The 21,409-nt window shown below is 33.7% G+C and overlaps 1 pseudogene; it reads left to right on the top strand.

Moving 5' to 3' along the window:
- Nucleotides 1-1,730: 1,730 nt before the first annotated feature.
- LOC138719599 (large ribosomal subunit protein eL43-like) lies at nucleotides 1,731-2,095 on the top strand (annotated as a pseudogene).
- Nucleotides 2,096-21,409: the final 19,314 nt, after the last annotated feature.

Here is a 21,409-nt window from a genome sequence, read left to right as displayed (position 1 = left end):
ACAGCCTGTCATTGCTTAATGAAGCTGAGATATAAAAGGTATTCAATCACAGTATTTTACCAGTACACCTAGATTCTCTTTATTAAAAAGGTATTTATCTAATGATGCATAGCAAGGTGCTTCCGGTAATTGAAGATATTTTTCCTGATGGGAAATGGATTGCAAAGGACCAGAGGAGAAATTATGTTGTATTACAGTGCTGTAAGGTCCAGACGGTGAATGCTAGTCCTGAACATTTTTGTGCATACACTCAATTTTGTGCATAAAAGTAGTTCAGTTGTATTTTACATATGAATATTCAGATACATAAAATAACTGGTAAGCTTAAAAAGACTGAGTTTGGATTTTGGCTGTGTGAGTGATCAATCCACATAGGCTTGAAAATCTGGGCAACATATTTCTCAGCTACAGTTTCACTGTCAGAATGGTTTTAGTCTCCAGTGAAAACAATTCCTTGAGCTTCAGTGGGATTCTATTCTAGATAGTAAAAAAATCAAATAAATTGGGAATGGCTCATGGATTTTCCATGAGTAAACAAGGAGAGAAATTAATCCCATGAATGTTTCATTGAAAATTACTCACTCAGCTCCACCACACTCAGGGAAATTGGTAGTCAAAATAATTTATTATAGTTCTGTGATTTTTTTTCTTGCCTATTCATCATGAGAATAAAATATACTCTAGAGTACTGCTGCCCAGCATCTCTCTATATATGGGTGCAACAGGGAATTCTGGTGTTGCAAACTTCCAAGAGGATAATAGAAAAACATGACAAGTAGCAATAATGGATTTTTTCTCATACTTGCATATGCACATAATGAAAAGTGTGTGGGAATTAATGTCCATATAAAAAAGGAACCTGTAGTCAGAGAAAAATAATAATTTTGGAATTCCTATATGGAAACCTAGTTATTTACTAGGAAATAGAGTACAAATGTGTTTGATAGTAATTGTACAAGAAAGAAAGTTGCAATAGCAATCTCGAAATTGCATGGGGTTTTCATCCATACAACGGATGAATAAAATATTCAGAAGAATTCTTCTAGATGCTATGTAATGTGGCACATTTAAGGTCAAAAGATGGTGATATAACATTGTCCTCTTTACTAGGACACCTTAGTGCCCAGAGTTAAGATGAGAGGTAAAAACTGGCTTTAGTTTTAATTATTAATTTTCTGTGGCTAGTAATATCTCTGGGCTTGTCTTGCCTTCTTACAAGCAAGAAACAGAGAAGTCCTCATCACAAAACCTATTTCCTACTAGAAAAGGCTTAGGGCTAAAAAAAACCCAACACAATACTTAAAGCTGCATTTATAGAAATTCACTCCTTGTTCCCAAAACAAGAATACTTGATAATCATTGATGAGACAAAGACTATGCTGATATCACCTTAATATGAAAGTTAGTTTTGCTAATGAAGAGTTTTTTTAAAAAAGTAGCAAACAGTCTGAGTTTTGACAAAAAAAAAAATAAACACATATCTTTTTAATGTTTACAAGACATTGCTCATAGAGAAGATAAGATGAAATATTTTTTTGCACCTCTAGCCTGTGCATTATCATATATTGCATTGCTAATAAAGTTATTTTCCTCAAGTCTCTCTATTTTTTCCTTAGTATAACATTTTTGCATGAGCTGTTTGCAGTGGTTTGTCAAATTTAATTAATTTGCAGCAATTCTTGAAGGAATGTCAAGCTGTTGGTTTTAACCCTACTAAGACCTTGATAATAATGCAATATGTAAAAAAAAAAGAAAAAATCCTTTGTGAAGTACCTCATATTAGATGCAGGAAAGCAGCAAAGCACACCAAGAAGATTGGCGTTGCGGGTAAATATGGTACTCGTTATGGTACATCCCTTAGGAAAATGGTGAAGAAGATTGAAATTAGCCACCACGCCAAATATACCTGCTCCTTCTGTGGCAAGATAAAAATGAAGAGGAAGGCTGTGGGTATCTGGCAGTGCAGATCCTGCATAAAGACAGTTGCTGGTGGTGCCTAGATTTACAATACGACCTCTGCAGTGACAGTCAATTCTGTGATAAGAAAACCAAAGGAATTGAAAGGCCAGTAGAAACTACATCCTGTTCTCCTTGCGAAACATCCCTTTTTATGTCCACTGTCAAGATCCATCCTTTTAGCAATAAAAAGGAGACAATGGGAAAACAAACAAACAAACAAACAAAAAATAATGAAACCAAAAATAACCAAAACCTACCCTTGTGGGTGTTCAAGGCCATATTGGATGGGGCCCTGGGCAGCCTGACCTAGTGGGACACGTCCCTGCCCATGGCAGGGATGTTGGAACTAGATGATTATTAAGGTACCTTCCAACCCAAACTATTCTATGATTCTATGTGAGAAGATTTACGAAGGATCTATGTATTAACCAGGTTGATTGTCAGCAGAAATTCATGCTACTGGCAACTAACCTTGTGCAGAATGCTTGTGATAAGAAAGAAATCATTTCATCCTAAATACACTGCAGGGTTTTGTCGTCGTATAAGTTGTAGCTTATACTTGCTACTTCAACTAAGTATAGTTTCATGAAACACCACTTTTCATACATGATAAATATTCCTGAATACAACAGTCTCAATTGCTTAATAGCAATGTACAGTAGTAAGTTCAAAGTATAGTATAATTAACAACTATGATGTACATATATGTTTTGTATCATCAAAATGAACAATAATGTTCAGAAAGAAGGACTTTCAAACTGATGAATAATTTCAAATATATTTGAAGAAGAAAATATATACCATTGCTACTTTTTAGTTTTTTTGTCTTCTGGAATGTTTGCATCTTAAGATTTACTAGATACTGATTCTGGGGTAAAAAATTACTTCTCAAGTGGGTCTTTATGTCCTGGCATAGTACCACAAATAGTCCTAATAATTTCTTCATATTTAGTAGTATGTAAATTCCTAATAATGAGCATATTACGTTTGTGACCCCAGAATATCCATATCATGTGTGAAATTGTTGGGTTTTTTTTAAAATGTGTTATCAGTTATAAGATGATGAGATTCTTTGTAGATTGGTTTGATTCTGTCCATATTGCATTGATTTTGGAAATTATTGTTGGGAATTATGATTTCATGTCATATTACTTACATATACAGGCAAGTCTTCATTCACCTACCAGCTGTAGTTTTCGCAATGCAAGAAATGTATATGACATGCTGACTGGCCTACAAGATTTTTGGAGTGCCTGACATACAAAGAGAAGCTGAGAAAGCTGGAACTGTTCAGCTCCAAAAAAAAAAAAAAAACGGTGAAGGCAAGACCTTACTGCTGTCTACAGTGACCTAACAAGAAAGAGTAGTGGAGATGTAGGGAGATTTTTTGGAGGTGCACGTGAAAGAACAATAGGCAATGCACACATGTTGAACCAAAGGAAATTCTAAATGGAAATTAAGGAAAAATGTAATGAAGAGAACAATTAAATATTGGAATCAGTTGCCCAGACAGGCTGTAGAATCTACATATTCAAAACTTGACTATCTAAGTCCTTGAGCAACTCTGTTTTGAAAGGAGAATTAGACCGCGCAACATTTAAAATCCTCTCTAGCTTAGATTATTTCATGACTCTGTTTTAAAATTCCATGGCCAAAAAAAAAAAGTTTAATACTATTTATCTTATCTTTACGCTGCAGAAAAGGAGCTAACAAAGGAGAGGGGAAATTGTTCATTCACGCAGTAGTGTACACAAATATATGCCAGTGGTTTTTCCTGTTGTTCATCTGTTCTGTTTCTTCTGCTCAGAGTTCAATGAGTCAAAAGGTGGAGGAGCTTTCTCTGCATTTTAATCCTGTGTTGATTTATGTGTCTCAGCACTGAGTACTTCATGACTGTTCTCAGACAAGTAAAGATCTCGGAATTGTCAAGGACAGCCTTTTAATTTCCCTACTCTACTCTGGATCTGAGATGCCCTTTAGAGCGATATTTAAAGCCTATCATTGTTTCCTGTTTCAGGGCAATTCATCCTCTCTTTCTATCCAGCCTGATTCATCTTTCTCCTGTTTTCTTCTATATTTTAAGCTGTTTCCTTTTCCATCCTCAATAAGGGCTCTCTCTCTTCTCAATTATATCATTCCTTGATTTTAAAGTAGGTCTGTAATTGTACTGTTCCATATACTTGCAGTGGTTTTGTCTTAGTTTCTTGTAGGTTAGCTACATTTTATTATTTTCCTTTACAGTTAGTATGATCTCATCCATTTATAACTACTAGAGATCTGATCTGCCTAATCTCAGCCAAGCTGCAGAATCTTCACATTTGTTGCTTCCCCTCACCTGCCTTTTTATAGAGATATTTTAACCCCAACCGAGAAGGAATGTATGATTACTTTTTAATTTGCTAATGAACATTTCAAGAAGGCTGGAAAAATCCGTACACTTATTCTTTACCTTAGTGCAGATTTTCATTTGATGTGCTTTACAAGTAATTATTGGTTTTGTCGTGTAACAGACTCATCTTAATGCCATAGTCTGTTCAGCACTAAATAGAAATGTGGTGCATTTTTTTGCAGCTGAATGTCTGCCTGCTACAACATTTATAGACACATTCTTGACGTTCCCTGTAGTCCCTGTAAAGAAGAAAGAAATAGGGTAAGAATAAACAGCTTTATCTGCAAAGCCAGTTCTGCAGTTGTTTTATTACAAAAGAGAAAAAAAGATCATCTTCTATAATTCAGTAAAGAACAAAAAATAAAGCATCAATAGAAAAAGCAAGTTGGTGAAATGTGTGACCAACCATATATGAATCATTGTTTCTTGGAAGTAAGATCTCCATATTGTGACAATAAGGACATCTCACCTCTGTGTCTTCCCAAGACAAAATCAATTATCTGTATTATCAGCTGTATTTAAGATAGTTTTCTCAAGTTGGTAGCAATAAAGATATGTCTGGTTTTATATTTGTTTGCATACAGTTTTAGGCAGTTTGTCAAAGGATAAGAGTAGTTTTCCTTATAGAAATTTAATATTATAGAAATATTTCCAATAAATATTCCTAGAGAATAACAAAGGTAATTCTTTCATCTAAATGTTTCTGTCAGAATCCCAATGACATCTCATGTAGGAAATCAGTGTGTAAGATGCAGTTTAGACAGGGAGCCAGGACAATTATGGGCAAGAGTCATGGAGCACCCACTTTACATTTGTCACATGACAAAACTGTGATACATTTGAAGAGTAAAAGGAATGTTACAGAATGAAAAGAGCAGTAATACAGCAGAGATTTAGGAACATGTGGATTGTTTCTTCATTCATATACTCTTAACAAGTCTTTATAAATGGATTTCTTGCTGCTGGATGATCTGGTACAAAGATATGATTAGAAGTGTGTGAATATTAAACTACTTGGCTATAACAGAAAATAGAAGCAAATTTCAAAGTGTTTCTGTTTTCACAGGACCAAACTGGTAAGCTATGAGTAAGATCATGATGATGATGAAATTACTTCTAGCAAAGACACATGGGAATATTCTTAATGTACCAAGAAATCTCCTCTGCCCCTTTAAAGCAAAGCATTGTTCACCTGAGCTATTAGCTCTGTAAAGATGTTCCACTACACAGATTTACCTTGTCTGGGTATTTGATGAGGTGGGGTTGATTGGTCTCAGCATAGGTTACTGTGTTCAGTGATTTGCATGTCGTAAGCTTTCATCTCAACATGGAAATCAGGCCCATTTTTCACTGTCATTCTTTCCACTCTGATCTAACTCTCTGAAAGCATCTCCCCCTTGTGCAACTCACACCAACCACTCACATTGTAATTGTCTGAGCAGCCAAAAGCTCAGTGATTTATTGGCTTTATTCTAGCTAGGATGAAATGTAAATCTGGATAATAGCTGTCATTTTCAGGTTCAGAGCTGGGAGTGTGAGATAGAGATTGATTTTTAACTGTCCATTTCCTTAACTCAGAACATTATGCAGTGTTTCATTTTGGCTTCTGTCGAATGTCTCCCTGCAGATACAACAACATCTGACCACATCAAGGGTCTCTAACCCCTTTTAAAATTGTTTTATTATGGTGCCTCCCAGAAATTCTTCATCAAAACTATTTTCATTTGGGAGTGATTGTTCTGAAGATTAGATAATGTTTAATAAATTGTTGGGATTTTACTTTTTTTTTGTTTTCTCTTTCTCTCCCTCCCCTCCAAGACACTGAAGATTTGAAAGGATCATAGCATTGGTCCGTAAAGTTATTAACCACAAAATCTGGAAAGATGAGGAATATTAACATGGCTGCTGATGTCTTGTCTTTGTAACAGTATTTGTTTGATATTTGTGCTGGTTTATACGTGGTAATCTTCTCAGTTCATGGTGGCAATATTTTTTCTGTTTCATTACACATTAAACAGACTTCACATACAGTTTTATACCATATTTGAATGGCTAATTTTGAATATAGAGGATTATATGTTGACATGATTTCTTTACTATGGTATATTTTCCAATATGGATTTCACATAAATCATAAGCAACACAGGAGGAGGAAGTTGTTAATGCAGTATGTTATACTGATATCACAGATCCTCTCTATATAAGATGTGTTAGCTAATGAACTATTCCAGGTTTTTTTCTCGAGTAAAGTTCATGAGAAAACAGTAATAAGACTTCTTCATAAACACACATCTATGGGCAATAAAATAAATATTTCTAAAATGGCATAGATAATATTAAATCCTCAAAGCATTATTGTCATCTTCATAGTTTTTGACAAGTCCATGTTTTACTTGAATGAGAATGGATACTTAGCTTAGTTCTCCCAAAAGAAGTTCTGTGATGATAAAACAGCTATATCTTAGACTATTTTATTTTGTTAAAAATTTATCTTCATGGAACTATTGAGAAAGTGACTCTGCAACAGTGCTTATAGGCTAGAAATAGCCTATGATAATATCCACTTGCAAATATTCTAAATCTGTGGTTTGTTGCAAAAAAATACTGAAATGAAGCTATGCTTGTCTCCATTTGGGTGGAAGTGAGAGAATAAAAACAAAACAAGTTATATGAAGAGCGAAAGAACTTACAGAAATGGGACACATCTTTAAAAAACCCTATACATTGTGTGAGTTATTGACTAGAAAGGAGGTTCTGGAAATGCATTTTAGTGAATGAAAACATAAAAAATCTTTTTGCATGTAAACCAATAGAAACTGTCTCTATTCTTTCCTAAATATTTTAAATTAAATGTAATCTTTACATAATAATGTGATACCTGGCCAGGCTTTATATAGGCAGCAAAGCAAAACATCTGTGCAAAGTGAAAAGAAAAAAATCCCACAAGTAATAGCAAGTTAGATTGTATTACCAGTTTAGTAGAATTTGTCTGTAACTGAAATTAAGAGTTAATTTTCCACAATTAAAGCTTTCTGGTCTCCACTGAGATATGCTACACACACATGAACAGTCAAAATCTACTAAATCCTTCTTCCTTTAAACCCACTCACCCTTTTCCTACCTTTCTTCAGTCTGCATTATAGCATGAAAAATGCTCCTGACAAGAAGTCTGTGCAGTCAATAGTATTCTAGTTCTTACCAGTTCTTTGATGAAAAAGTACATGCTTAAATAAAAATAATAATACTTTAGGTTTGCAGAGGACGAATATATTTTACATAGAAGCACATTAGCTGCCTTTTTAAAATAAGAATTTTTTCTTTTTTTTTTTTCCCTAATTAAAGCCTCTCAGTGTTCTGGATTTGAATGTAGTCTAGCAAGTAACACAGTTATAATAGAGTAAGAATATATGTTATTTTACTCCTCACATAATATTAAAAGCAATTTAATTGCTAGTTATGAGGGGACTAGCAATTGTTTTAATTTGATATCATGATTGTACAAAAATGAACTTTAGAAGAAGTCAGATTAGCAGAATTTTTTCCCATTTCATAGTGTGTGCCTTGACATGTCACAGTGACTATTTATTGTTGCTTCTACAGTGCCCACTAGAAGCATCGATATTTGGTTATTTTTTGTTTTAAGTGGGGTGGTGCTGGAGCTCACTGCATTTATTTGTGTCCTTATCAGTACTCCATAATTTCCTTATGACTAAAATGTTCTGCAGGCTAACAATTCATATGGCTTTCTTTTTCTTACCTGAAAAAAATCAGGATTTTTTTTTTTTTTTGCCTCAAGGAGGTGTGTTTGTTTGTTTGTTTGTTTGTGTGTTTGTAGAAGCTTGTTATTTCCAATCTAATGAAAAATGTCTTGCTAGGGTAGGGTGAACTGATTTTTTAGCCCTCTGCAATGTATTAATGAATATTTTATGATCCTTGGTCTCAGTTACAAGTACTGGTTCCACTGCTATGAATCAAAATTTGCCTCTGCACATTGATAATAAATTTACAAAACTTTACTTAAGGATAACCTTTGATCTTATTGAAAGAAGGCTGAAACTATAATATTCTTAATGTCCTTGTGGAATCTGAGACTGGCATATATGGTTCTGTGGTGATGCTAAGAAATCTCTGCACATGAGCCATAAGACATAAAATGAAATAGATTTTGGAAGCTGGGATCATCAACATTTCTCCACACTGCATTTCACCACACGGATTGCATTTGTGGGTAGATATGGTTTTGTCATTGAGCAGATTCATTCCTTTCATGCAAATTTCTAGCTCTCTAGGTCTTTTCAAAACATTTTATTTTTCAAATGTAGCTTGAACATTTCACTTGCAAATGTGAATAAACAGATGGGGTCGGAAGACTGTGGATAAGGTTTTCTGAACATATTTAACATATTTTTTGTGAAAATTGGCAGGTTTTCAGGCCATTCCTTCATGTGTTAGGTGCATTAATTGACTTAACAATTAATCATACTTAACAAACCTCAGGTATAATCCGTCACGTTTTTGAACTGCTTATTAGTCAGACACACAAAGTTATATCATTTTCTTTTTCTATAACAAGAACATTTCCTTGCATATATTAGAACAATTTATATCAAGCTTGCAATCTCCTTTTTATTCTTTTTTTTGTTAAAAATACAAGATAGGAATTAGCACTGCTTAAAGTTTCACTCATGTTTAAATACTTCTGCTAATCTTTTCATATTATTTCTCCACAAATGCTGAATCAAAGTTAATGAGGCAATTTAAATATACAGTGTTATTTAAATATACACTATTATTCAAGTCAATAGAGATATGGGTACGTAAATTAAGTCTTTGGAGTTCTGGGCTACGTAAGACAAATATTGCATCTGAAAGCTCATAAAAAGAATATAAAAAAAAACTGGTTTGGGCATTTTAGGTATATATACTACTTTAATAAGACCTTGAGTCATAAAAATGCAAGAATCTAACACACTCTTTCATCGTCTCCATTCCCCTTGCTCCCCCTCCAGCCCTTTTTCCTGTCTTTCTTTCATTAGTTCATTTTGATAGCAAACAGTAACTAGGCTTTATTCTGTCAGCTTTATCTTAGGCTTCCCTAATGTATCAGAGGAAAGAGAGAAACAACATGTCAGAATGGTTCCTTGCCCATTTGGTATTGACACGTGGTCTGGGTTTTAATCTTTCCTCCTCTCATTTTTATCAACCTCTGCATTTTAGGTTGTAAGAAATTTGACGACACTATGTAATTTAGAGTGCTGAGTGTCTTCCAGATGCATTTTACACAGTGGGCAAATACAAAGTAACATATCCAGCCACCCTAGGAGGATCCAACATTTTTCTGCAAATTCAATTGAAGACAAAGACTTCTTTAGTAAAATTACAAAGCAGCTTCCCTCAAAATCATCTGACTCATCTTCAGAAAAATTCTGCCATGCTGTCTGTATGCACTTCAAAGTTTTACATGTCACAGAGCTAAAATCTTCTGTTTCAAAGCTGTATTCTTCAACAGCATTTAGTAAGGCAAGCACTTGCCTTAAGTGTGTGATGAATTCAAGATAGCATTTAAATGTGCATATCTGAACTTAAAATATATATTAGAAAGAATTCTAAGCACTTGGAGAGCATATTTGGAAATTAGGGAAGAATAAAGACATTTTCTTGTAAAGTCATGTTTTTATAAAGTAATTATTCAATATCAGTCACATGAGAAATGTTTGGTATAACACTGTTCATGCATTCTCATTTACATAAATATCTTTTAAAAGAATTGTGTTTAGGGACTGGGAAGGGTTTGTATTTTCTTTTTTTTTAATTTATTTGTGGAAATTTTTTCCTTTGTCTTCTGCATTTTAATTTTATTCTCTGACCTCTGGAAGTCATCTGGTCCATATCCTGTCCAAAACAAAGCCAATTTAGATTAGTTTTTTCCACTCTTCCTGAAATATATCGCCGTTAAGTCATTTCCCTCCACCACCCCTCTCTTTCTACTGTACAATTTTAAAATTTGTGATTTTAAGAGATTCCTCTTCTTCAAGATACATTGGTTTTCTTCCAGCTTCAGTTTAAATTTTGCTTCTTCTCAGCAAAATCTTAATAATTTCTTGAACTTGAAGTTTGAACCTGCTTTGATTTGATCCAAGCCATAATTCTTTTCTTGCAGGCTTATGGTGTAGAAGGAAAATTTTATCTCTCCTCAAAAACTTAGGAAGAAATTTAGTTGTATAATCATTTTGTGAAGTACATAGCTATAAAAACAGTTCTAAACTCATAAACAAACAAATTCACATAATACCACTTCTTAGTTTAGCAAATGATTCAGAAACAACTTGTCCTCAGACATTACTATCTCATGGTAGGATACCATCCTATGACAGCATGGTTTTTTTACACCTGTTTTCTTCAGGTAAAGAACTCAAAGTTCAATACAAATAATTACAGAAATGACAAATAGTGTGATAATACCACTCTTTTTTTTACGTGATTCAGGGCTTTTTGTACTTGGCATAGCTGTAGAGACATAGCAATGTCTACAAGATATCTTCTCCACATGAAAGTTCACAGAAATTTCCTCAGTCAGTCCTGACAAAACTTCTCAGGTTTAAGGACAGTATAAAAAGACATAATTTCCTACATGATCTAAGACAGCATTTCTTCTTTCTTTTGTCCTCTTTTTTTTTTTTTTTTGTGAAAAGTGTAGATCCCATGATGAGACTGTTTTGAGGACTGGGAAAATCCATCAAGTAGATATTTTGACCTTTCTTTCATTGCTTATAATGGAATTATTATGAAAGAAGAAATTCTAAATTTTTTTTTTCTGCAAGCTGACATGCCATTAGATAGAGGACTGTGAATATTTTTTAAGTATTAACCCAAATTTCAATCCAGCATGGCAGAAGTTGTAGGTCTTTAATAGTCTTTAATTATTGCCATTTAATGGTTGTATTAACATAGACTTTGAATGCTAAGAGACTTTGTGGTGTCCTGATGATTCTTTGAGTACGATTTAAGCAGAACTGTTATAGCTTACCAAAAGAATTTACCAAAAGATTCATCAGCATGATATCAGTTTTTTCCTTCCCCCCATTGAAGTAGAAATATGATAGAAGTTGGTGCTAATGAGAATTGTATCATAGAATCATAGAATCACCAGGTTGGAAGAGACCCACCAGATCATTTTAATTTCAGACATGTGTGTTCCCTAAAGTACTTAACACAGTATCAATAAGAAAATTTAGGTCAGAGGTGATGAACAAGTCTGTGGGTCAAGAGTCACTAAGTATGCATGCAAATCACATCTCAAAACCGAATAACTCTTCAAAACTGACATCCTCCCCTGCCTCAAGAAAATGAAAAAACTTCATTATTTTCAGCAGGTTTCTTCATGCCATACTAGGTATAAAGGGTCTAATGTCATTTTAAGGTGGAACGACATGAAAAATTTTGTTGAAGCTAACAGCAAGACTTGGAATGACTTCTGTAAGATTAGACTGCATATGAAGAAAAATCCTGAGCAGAAGGAAGGAAAACCGGAATCTGAATTATCCCCTTGGTGACCTGTGTGAATTATATCTTTTATTCTCAAGACTCAACTTCAAGAGAAGAATTAGCAAAAAGTAATACACTAGATTTCTGACTCATGCCTTTCTTTAGTAGAATATTGGCTTGTAAAATTACTTCAGTTTTATGAAGTGTTAATTTCTTAATATTTTCTTTTATGATGACTTAAAACAAAACCTTGCAAACCAATACTTACACAGTAAATTACCTTGTGCTGAAAAGTTTTTATTGGATGGAAACCAGTTTGATACATAGGGAGAGATAAAAAATGTAAGTGGCATCTGCTTATAATAAGAATCTCTTCTGATTCATTTATAGATAACTGCATTCTGATCTAGGAACATGAACAAGGATTTATCGAAATCTGACCTTTACATACAGAATTCTTTATCTGGAAATTTTCTTAATTTCATTCAATAAACACTCTACTAATATATAATGAAACTTGAGTACAAGATAATCCACTTATTATTACATATTTCTGGAATACCTTAATGTCACATCAACGTTCATAAAAAGTGAAGACAGAGAATCATAATGTTTTATTCATGAACACTTAAAAATTTTTTCCCATTACCTGACATTTTTAGTAAATCATGTAATATAAGTTTATCAAAAGAAAAACTAAATTACTATATCTGAACCTGGAAGTCTAATTTTCAGTGCTAAATATTCACTCTAGATACCTGGCAAAACTGGACTGACTCTTGAAACGCATATGTCAAAGGAAGTTTTAAGTGAGAAGGGTGACCATTAGGGCTCTTCCTGACTGAAACACAAGCTTTCAATAAAACAAAAATGTACACACTTTAAGATTCATTTAAGCTTTCATCCTGGTGGCTGAAATTCAATTTTATAACAAAATATGCCATACTGTTCTTTACACATGCTGTAACCGTCATGTGTGCTTAATTATAGAAAGTTAACATGGTGATTTTGTGTTTGGGTATATTTAGTGGGCTTGTTTTTTGCATACCCTGTGTGCAATGTTGTTCCTGAGGTCAAAGGGTAATTGATAGAATATGTCAAGATTTTGTAGAAAAAAGAATACGCATTTCAGCAAAATTTACCTATTTTCTCACCCTATTCTCAAGTCAATTTACATACTTAAAAAATTTATAAATAAGTATGTTTAAACTTAAGATATAAAAGTATTGACAGAAAGAATGAAATACATATATAATATAAAAAAAAATTAGAAGGCAGAATGTGCTATTCATAGTAAAATTAACAGCTGATAAAAATTCTGCTTATGAGTCCTCAACTACACCATGTGGTGCAGAGCAATCACAGTATATTTTTAGAGTTTCCATGTTTCTGTCTGGGAAATCCTGAGGGCAGATGTATGCTTGCTGTGAAGGGCATGCACTACTCAAGTACAAGTACAAGTGCATCAAAGAGACAACCACCACAGGACACCTTGTTGTTGTGTTCTGGATAAGCTGAATGCACAACTTATGCAGAAATCACTCAGTGAACACTCAGTAGATTCCAAATGGTGCTGCTGGATACAGAGAGAGAGTGCTGTAGTAAATCTCTTTTAATATGACAGATCACATACGCATTTTTGCCTACATAAATACACATTGTCTATAGATTTCTTATCCAATGACTTCAGTTATGACCTGGGCTGAAAGATTCAAGTTTATACCACATGCAGAAAAGATTTTTATCCATCTGCGGATCTACTCTGCTTTCATTTTCATTACTAAATACTATGAAATTCAGAATTTGGGGAATTTATAGAAAAGTTGTGTATCTTTTCCTTTTCTTTTTGCTTCTATGAGTCTTTCAGAGCCAAGACACTAATGTATAAAACCTGTCCTGATTATTTCTTTGGGCTATATGGGTAATTACATCAGAGATGATGGAATAGCATAAAGATTGACAGAAAATCCTTAGAAGTAATCTGAGTTTGCCTTTCTTAATGTATATGTTCATTAGTAGTCTGTCTATTTTTATGCAGGAGTTTCTAGGATGACTTCAGGCTGTTCTTAGACTCATAGGGGTATTCAGTAAACTCCAAAGTACAAACCCTTTTTAATTCCCTGCCTCATTCTCTTGACTTATACTGTTACATTACTGTCAAATGAAATGTCTCTTCTATTCACCATTCAAGAGGTCTAGTACCTCAAACAGTTGTCTTGTTAACTTCTCCTTATCCTTAATACTTGTGACATAGCTATTTCTTATAGAGAAAGTATATGTTTGTACCCATATACCCTAGGTATGTAACGTATATTATCCACACATTTTCTGTTTGTTTTATATGTAAAATAATCTCAAAAATCACAATTTTCTCTTTTCTTCTCTTGTTGCAATGATGTCTTGCATGCTCGATAGCACATCATTTGCACTGGGGCATAGAAACTCACCTCAGTGCTGTGCCCTGTGGCACAGGACTTAATATTGGTGTCTAACAAATAGTAAGATCTGGGACTGTGGTGAATATTGAGATGTTGGAGTTAATTGAATACAATATAGTAAATTCAGGAGAAATGAAAATCTATTGCTGATCTTTGAATGGCTATGAATGCAAACACAGCAATATCTAGATTTAGGAGTTAGTATTGACCTACTTAGTCATCTTGTCTGTTTCCAAGGCCCACATGGATGGTCATTTGCGTATTTTCATCACAAAGGAAACTGGAAAACCACACTGTGAATTGACTATTTAGCTGGCAATAGTTCTGTGGTCTAAGACATTTAGAAGGTTCTTGTACAGCACTTGTGCCATTCAAAGACCATATATCCTGTGGGCAAGAATGAGGGTTCAGTGGGCACTGCACAGTAAAGGAAACAGAGAGTGAAAGAAATTATATATGACCAACAGCTTATCATTGTATTTGTTGTCAGCACACAGATGGATTATGCACTACCCTGATGAATTAAGAAGATCCTGACATTAAATCTCCACAAATTTCCATTTTTGTCAGAAATCCAGAGAGAAATTGCAAGTTCCCAAGTATGTATCTAAGCAAAGAATCCTGTGAAAAAATGTCTTTGCTAATAAAGTAGAGAATATTTTGTTTACCCTTACACTTGCAGTTTTAACATGAGGCCTTTGGACATCACATTGTCACAGGAAGTGGAAAAGTAAATAGTGCTTTTCATCAGCTTTTTAACTATAATGCTAACTTTTGTATCATCATAACACCTAGGAATTTAAGTCTCGGTGTACCCATCATTGTACAAAACACAGAAAGAATGTCTCTATTCTACATGATTTGCAATATAAGCAGAAAAACAGATGAGTATGACAGGCAATTGTTTGAGCACAGCAGCTCTGAAATAGTGTTATTGTTTATGTAAATTTTACAGGAAAGGGAATTAAAAATAAGAATTTATGCAAAGGAAAAATAATGAGACTGGAAAAAAATCTGTGGGATGGTATCTGCTATTCCCAGTGAGAAGGGCAATGCAAGGTGCTAAAAGTAAGTGAGTACAACAAGGTGAAAGAAAGAACTATATCAGGATAATTCCAGATGTTGAAGGTGGATGAGATGGTAGGCTGGAGAAAATCTATGGTGTGATTGAAATTCATGAGGAACGGCTTGCCTGATCAATGGAAAAGTGGAAGCAAGTAGACTGTAAAGAAGGGTGACACTGTCAAAGTTACAAGGTAGGGAAAACCTCCACAGCTTCATTTGAAACAGATTAAAGCTGTGTGCAACTGCAGTTGTCACAACCAGAAAGAAAAGAAGGTTCAGTAATTAAGTTTACAAGAGTCAAGATAAAAGCTTGAGGTATGTAGCTGGACAGAAAAGACTGGTTCTTGAAGAGTTAGCAAACACAGAAGTGAGGACCTAAACAGCTTTTGATCTAAGTCAAAGATAGATCTAAGAAATGGTCCAGGGTAACAGAAAAGAATGATGTGATTAGAAAAAAAGGCATCTGAGAAAAAGAAGGTAGAGAATATAATAATAAAAATGACTGTTTCCTTTAATTCAAGCTTAACACTGGTAAGTTGTCCTGAGTTTTCTGAAGTACAGTGGCTGCTCATCCAGCCTGTACATCAGCTTGGTTTTGCAGAACATCATTACCGTAGTCAAAATATACAACAACGTATTTGAATATTAACAAAATAAAATAACTAAGCCTGGCATTATTTTTTACAGAATGAAACAATAGGGCAAAAAATGCAAATTCTTTCCTTGAAATACTAGAATAAAAAAATAATTCAGGAGCCAAGTTTTCTTTTCCACTTACACCTTTTAGCTCCAACACTGAACTAACTGTTCAGAACCCATCTCAGAACTGGCAAAAATCAACAACCTTGCTGAGAATACACTCTACCCCCATTACCCAGATTGTTAATGAAGATGCTAAACAGGATTAAACTCTGTATTGACCTCTGAGGTTAACTGCTAGTTACTGGCCTCCAACTAAACTTGATTACTGTCGTGGTTTAGCCCCAGACTAGAAAATTTCAGCAGATAAAACTGTGCAGTTGAACTCTCAGTTCCCTTACTCACACTCCCAGGGAAAGAAGAAAGGAAAAATGAGAGGAAAAAGACTTGCTGGTTGAAAACTAAAGATACAGCTTTAATTAAATGATAATCACAATGATGAAAATAATTTGCAAGTAATAAAATATATACAAAAATATGAGACTGTGCCCCCATCCTTTGATGACTATACTATTTTTCACTATCCTCTCAGTCTGGCTATTCAGTTTTCAATAATTATTTGTCTGCTCAACCAGTCTGTTTATGTTTTATCAACAGCTTGTTTATGAGTATCTTACTAGAGACAGTGTCAAAGGACTTTCTGAAATTCAGACAGACAACATCCACTGCTGCCTGAAACTGAAACTATGAGCTGACTGAAATTAATTTTCCTGGTCATAAATCAGTGGAATCTTGTTTTGCATTTTGAATCTTGTTTTACCCCATTTCATGTTGATGGGTGCTTCCTTAGCAGAATTCATAACTTTAATTTATAACTTAATCATAAATGCACCTAGTCATAGCTTTTTATAAAATATAATGTAGAAATAAAAATATAAAGTATATATGTATAAATATATAAATAAATATCTGCAAATAAATATGTAACTTTATAAATACATGTGTATATGATTTCAGTAAGTGATGGGTTTTTAAGCTCACTCTGCTGCAGGATCTTGGTTATTTGTTTTTTTATTGCATGTTGTCAACTCTCAGTTAGTAAAGGAGCCAATTAAACTCTTGGGGTTCTCCCCATATTACATTATATTTGCCAGAAGTTTCCATGTTTTCTCTCAAACCTCCCCTCCTTTCTCACTCCATGCCTGTGTTCATGAGCAATTACAGATTTGGAACTTGATTTTTCTCCCTGTTACACTAACTGTGATTTATGTCAAGTTCAACTTAGTATATTTGACATTCTGTCCTGATGGAGACAAGGAAAGTGTTGAACAATGATCATCACACATTTGATTGGAAGTAGTACTTGAAACACTAGTACGTCTAAGAAAACATAACTGGAAACAAGTGCAATTCTTCACTACTGGTTTTGGGGATACTTCTGTAAAATACACTTTTTTTTTCTTTGCCAGTTTATCATATTTTCTGAGCTTTCCCATACTTGCCAGATAGCCCAAAGGAAATTTATCTCTTTGCAAGTAGGATAGATTTTTAAAGGTCTGTAGCTCTCCATCTTTCTAACTTGGTGAAGTAACTACATCACATCAGCCCAAAATCCGACACAGTGTGACATAAGAGCTCAGTTTAACAAAATAAATAACTCTAGCTGATCATGCACACTTCGCCAGACTTTTGTGAAGTAAACCCTGTTGATTAACATTGACAAGCTGATGATAGCTACCAATCATATACAAATATTCTGAAAGTGTATTTACTGTTTTATTTTCAAAAGATTGTGTCACACTTTTGTACAAGTGTCAGTAAACATGAAAAATACACATGCACTGTTAAACCTTCTTTTCAAAGACAAAAAACAGTGTTTAACCTATCTACTTATCCATAGAATTAGAATCATGGAATCATAGAATCATGGAATCATAAAAACATAGAATCTTAGAATCCTAGAATCATAGAACAGTAAGTTGGAAGGGACCTTAAAGATCATGTAGGTCCAACTCCCTTGCGATGGGCAGGGATGCATCCCACTAGATCAGGCTGCCCAAGGCCCCAGTTGTTTTAGACAAATCCTCAGAATATGAATTGTCTCATATAGTCTCATATAGTGTCTAAGACTTTTTTTTTTAATATGAAAGTACATACATATTAAAATTATCAATACTACCTCTCACATTTCTTGGTTTATTATCACTTAAAAGTTGGAGGAAATATAACTTTATATTTTCAAATATAAGAACAGTAATAAAAGAACTGTCCTTGATACAAACAATGCATATTTTACATTGACTCAATAGTCAACATACTCCTAGGCAGTATTGTATTCATGAAATGATAATAGTTATACTTGCTAATATTACAAAATAGACCTTGATCCAGTGGATTCTTCCAGTAGTCCACATTGGCCTGCATTGTCACTTCACAAGCAGAGCCTCTGACCTTTCCAGTGCAAAAATTAATTGTGCTCAAAAGCAATGCATACTTAGGCTACATCTACAGTTTCTCAGATGAGTAAATATCATCTTCTTACTTGTAAACAAATCTGTGCTTGCAGAACAGTATGAACATAAACCATTATTTAGCACTATTTAAATCCAAGAGCTTTGATTTATTTTTGAGAACATAATTAGTAATTAGTGGTTTTGATGCTGGGTGTTCTTCTGCCAGTGACTAGGACTCATGATAATGTTTTGCACTCTGAGACAGATCACGAGATGAAATAAATAAAACAGGTTATTGAGAAACTCAATAATAAGGAAACCTGGAATTAGCTTTAGAAGGGAGACCTTTTATTTCTTGAAGTTTTTGTGTATGAATAATCAAGGTACCAGCACTCTTGAACAAGCTTACAGACTTAAATCAACTATTTGTGAAGTCTTTGTCTTAATAAGGAAAGTTAGGCAATTTCCCTTAATTAATTTTCCTTAATAGGGGAAGTTAGCTGTGAAGCATTGCCAGACAAGGCAATATTTCTGATTGAAAATAGAATGCTTTCATCACTGAGAATTTAGAAAACTACATTTCTTGGTCCAGTGTTAAGGATAATTTTAGATGTATCTCTTCCTGAAAAACATTTATGCATTTCTTATTAGCAAAATATATATTCTCTAGCCAATTTTCTTATAATCATAGGAAACTTTGATGAGAGACTATCCTTAGGAGCGGTGAATAGCACTTAAACATCTGAAATGGGTTTATTCATTATTGGAAAGTCCATAAAATCCCCAGTGAATCTATTTCAGTAACTAACTCTGAACTTAGAAAGTTTTTGTCTCTTCCTTCTTTTCCTTTGCTTCTCTTTTAAAAGCTCAGTCTTTATAAGATTCCTCTGAGGAATGACAGGGAGTTCATTTTTAAAACAAAATCTCTTGTGTCTGAATTTTTATTGTACTACAAAGTCACTTTTCCTTCTTCGTAAGTATGTCATGTATAATGATCTCTTCATTTAAATAATGATTTGGAAATGTGCAAAAATTACCTTTGCTCATCCTTTGGCTGAGGACTTCTCTCTCCTCATATGTGTATTAAAGAAGTTGAGATATTCTCAGTAATAAGAACTATTGTAAAACATTCTACTTTGTCTACAATCTTATACTGCTTATACATTAGTCTTGAAAATATACTAAAATTTTATGTGCTCTACACAAAAAGACCTTTGGTAGTTGCAGTCATCAGGCAAAAATCCCTCCCCTCAGCTCCATCTCTTTTATTTCTACTAAGAATCTGGGTAGTAGGTGGTGGGCATGAGGGAGAGGGGAGGTAACAATAATCCTTTGTATTGCAAATATTTTTCCAGCAAATAATTAGTTTAAATAAGATTGCACTGATTTATCTGATTGATTCAATAATTTGCATTCTTAAAATAACAAACTTTACAAACTCAAAATTTCATAGTGTAGTCATCTCCAATAGTAATGAATGTGCGTTGGAGTCATCTTGTCCGTAGGAGCAAGAAAGAATAGATGGACATGGAGTATGTCGTCAGGTAGTTTTAGAAATGTATCTCTCCCTAACTTCTTACTCATTTCAGAATTATGTGGTTGTATCTTTGAGTTAGGCTAGAAAGTTGAATTAATACTGTCCACCATTTTTACCATTTTTTGACAATTTTAATTAAAAGATTGTTTATTCAAAGAACTTATTGGGATCTTGTGGGGCACATCCGTGTTATACTCCAAAAAAAAGTGTTATTTTCCTTTTGATTTTTTCATTTTATTTTTTTTCTTTTATCATAAGACCATTAAACTACCATGACAAAGAGAATTTTTTTTTATTATTTATATTTAAATCAACCTACTGAGGTACTCATTCCTGTACTGTGAAAGTTTGTTGTAGAAGCTCAGCTGTCAGCTCCAGGAGAAGACCAGGTGCATTGTATTAGTCATATACATGCTTCCCTTATTTTTAATGGTAAAAATACAAACAGACATAGAAAATCCCTCTGTGTAGGTCTAAACAAGGGAAAACTATAGCTCGCATGCTGCAGCTATTGTAACGAATTTTACAATAGCAGAAAAAGATATCTTATTTCTTTCTTTTTTAAAAAAAATGTTTCTTCTCTGCAGCACAATAATCTGCCTCTTTCATATATAACACCTTTGCCTCTGGTCTTACATTTCCTGGAGACACTTGATTCCCTTGACATGTCATTTTAACAGATGATTACAATCAGAGTCTGATGTAATTCAATAGCTGTTTTCAAAGAAGATAGCTTAATCTAATAACTTCTTATTAAATTCTTAGTTACTGTAGGACTCCTTTTGAAGGATATTCAAGGTAAATAATTTCATTTGGAACTCAGCTGCTTGTTACCCTCATATTTCCTAATGGAAGTAGATCTACTATTTGTTACGTTTTGATGTTTTTAGAATGGCAGAATTTCTGTGTACATATTAAATTCTCAGCAGAGAATACATGAGCTGGAAAAAAATTACATTTTTTTTTCATTAATCAGAAGATTAACTCTTTTCTGCCTGGATATTACCTTTTTAGAAGAGGAAAATATTTAGATATTTTACAGTTGTTTAGTACCACAGTGAAGTGTGAAAAGAACTTTTCATAATAAAGAATATATACTTACCAAGACATTGTAAAAATCTTTATTTTAAGAAAAAAATAACTTAACTTTGCTAAAGTTTCTTATTGGATAAAGCAACTGTCCTTATATAAATGGATATAGTTTCAAAGTTCCTAAGAGGAAATAGCTTTCTAGGAGTTAGGAACTGTGTTTGCAGAAAGAATTCATGTTTTTATTAAGATGTTTATAATAAGAACAAGCAGATCAGACAAGAATGACTGAGTGAAATTCTAAAATTCTGCAAACAGTTTTTGATTTTTAAAGAGAAATATTTATCTTCCTTTCTTCTTCCCTTCCTCTTTTTCTTCCTTTGCATTTGTCTCCAGATTTTTGCTCTGAAATAAG

This window comes from Phaenicophaeus curvirostris, chromosome 1, assembly GCF_032191515.1.
Source record: "Phaenicophaeus curvirostris isolate KB17595 chromosome 1, BPBGC_Pcur_1.0, whole genome shotgun sequence".
NCBI classification, from domain to species: domain Eukaryota; kingdom Metazoa; phylum Chordata; class Aves; order Cuculiformes; family Cuculidae; genus Phaenicophaeus; species Phaenicophaeus curvirostris.
The sequence above is the reverse complement of the archived record's forward strand: the minus strand, read 5'-3'. Positions and strand labels throughout refer to the sequence as shown.